This window comes from Frankliniella occidentalis, unplaced genomic scaffold (assembly GCF_000697945.3).
Source record: "Frankliniella occidentalis isolate FOCC.00 unplaced genomic scaffold, Focc_3.1 Scaffold44, whole genome shotgun sequence".
NCBI classification, from domain to species: Eukaryota; Metazoa; Arthropoda; class Insecta; order Thysanoptera; family Thripidae; genus Frankliniella; species Frankliniella occidentalis.
Genome location: NW_026267174.1, coordinates 364,486 through 366,876, shown reverse-complemented (window position 1 = coordinate 366,876; position 2,391 = coordinate 364,486). Strand labels below are relative to the sequence as shown.

The 2,391-nt window shown below is 52.8% G+C and overlaps 1 protein-coding gene across 3 annotated transcripts in view; it reads right to left on the bottom strand.

The window, feature by feature from the left end:
• The window catches only part of LOC113206069 (phosphatase and actin regulator 4), a 148,517-nt gene that overhangs the window by 52,547 nt on the left and 93,579 nt on the right, over positions 1-2,391 (bottom strand). The gene's annotated exons all lie outside the window — the stretch shown is intronic.

Here is a 2,391-nt window from a genome sequence, read left to right as displayed (position 1 = left end):
GAGAGAGAGAGAGAGAGACACTATACGGCCGGAAGTTAACAAGCGGCTTGCTGGGGGTGTAAGAGGCGCCTTTCTTTTCATTAAGAGAGTGCGTGAAGGAGAGAGAGAGAGAGAGAGAGAGAGAGAGAGAGAGAGAGAGAGAGAGAGAGAGAGAGAGAGAGTCACATTATGCGAGGCGACACGCGGATTACATAAGGCACACAAACCGCTGTGTACAACCAAACCATGCATTGTGCGACGAATTAAAGGGGCGGGGCGGGGTGGCCGAATACCACGGCGTGGCTGGAGGTGGGGAGGCAAATTGGGTCGCCTGCTGATCGCTGTCACACGCCCACGCACTTGTGAGGAGCGAGCGAGTGCGAAAGAGTGAGTGACTGAGTGAGTGAGTGAGCAGAGGCCATATCGAGAGGAGAGAGAATGGACCAACCTATTGTCGCCAACCATTAGAGAGGGAATTCCCTTTCGAATAAAATAAAACCAGCAAACACACTGTAAAATGCTTACGAACTAAAATGCTTTGCAGCGTTACGCACAATTTTCATTCATTTTATGGCAAAGAAATTGTTTGTATATTGTTTCTAAGGCTTGAAGGGTCACGAACTATCAGTTTGCATTACGAACTATTTGTTCGTAAGCTTGCGAACCATTAGTTAGTAACACAACGCTTCAAAATCCTTCGTAAAGCTACGAAGGATTTGTTTTGCATGCGAACATGTTGATCGTAATGCAATTTACAGTTCAGACAGATGAAGCGGAGGCATTATGGGGACGAATAGGACTACCAGGACCTCTGCGAGCGTGTGGTCGGGGCAGACGGGTCTTGATGATCATCCGCGCACAGTAGGCTATCGGCACGACCGTGGCGGGGCGCGGCGGGGTGCGGCGGGGCGCGGCGGGGCGCGGCGGGGCGCGGCGGGGCGCGGTGCGCTCGAGCCGGATGGCGCAGACACACATGCACGTATTTATAGTGCGACGTAAAATACGATCGGTATGCATGCATGGCTTCACGGCTTCACATGGCGATGCGCGCGCGCGGTGCACAGCGGGGCGCGCGGGGCGCGGGGCGCGGCGCGCCGGAACGTGGTGGGGCGGGGCGTGGCGGGGCGTGGCGTGGCGGGGCGGGGCGCGGCGCGCGCACGGGGTCAGCCGCGCATCCTGCATACAATGCGGCACCCACTCTGGTCAATGCCATGCAGCTCCGGCGAGATAATGGCAGACCGTGCCGTGCCGTCCGGGGCCCCGCCGGGGGACGGTCTGGAGCCGGATAGAGCGTGCACGGGACCATCTGGGGCCACCGGGGGCCATCGAGGGCCACCTACGACCACCTGGCGACCACAGGGGGCGATCGAGGATCACCTCAATGCATTCCTGGGTTCGAAATTCACCACTACCACAAATCGGTCCGCGCCTTTCGGAAATGTCGGTAACGTCAGCCAAGTTATACATGGCAGTGCGGGAACTTTAAACCCCCATCACATGGAAATTTGTTTGAAAGCGCTTTTTACCGATAAACGGAAAATGACAATCACTTTCCTTCTGACAGGAAGTAGTGGCCAAAAATTTAAGGTGATCATTGCTGATTAATTAAAGTAGATGCCATGTACACTGATAATTCAGTGAACGCATGATGATCATGATTATCAACGATTCAACGGATATATCAGCGAGCGATGTACACAATCAAGTTTTTAAGGTATCACTTAAATTTTTATGAGTATTATTAAACATGTGGCTGTAGCACAATAACGTCTAAAAGTTACGAGCCAAATTTTCTAGTGAGTGAGGTGAGGGGTGGGGGGTTGCTGAAGGATTGGGGTAGGATGAAGGGCAACATCACAATGTTGCGCTCAACATCGAAGTCACTAGCTTGGAAGAGATAAGTCACCAAAAAGGGGGTGGGCATGGTGCGCACCAGCCTTCAAAACCCCGCGTGTGTGTGAGGGGGAGGCGGGGGGAGATGAATGCTCAGCCAGCAAAAGGACTGACGAGCAGGACACAACGACTTGCAAGAATGTAGTGGTTGGGCGCGCGCGCACGCCAGAAGCACAAAAAGCGGATGACGTATAGTAGTAGTGTCACTGGAATATGATGACTTCGATGGCTCATCCCGGGATAACCCAACGACGCGTCCGCGACATGGTGCAATGCGTGGACCAGCTCTGCCTGCCTGTCTCAGCCGGCATTTTGCATTCACGTTCCGGACCCCTTCACATTTCGAAAAAAATAATAATAACAAATCTCAAAGAACACAAAATGTTTGCCGAGAGAAGAATAAATAAAATTGAGGCTTATTTTGGTCTTAAATCTTGTCGCCACTAAAACCGCCAGGGATTTGCAGGAATCCCCATTGGACCCGACGGCGGGTATAGTAGTAGGTGTGCAATGTGGTAG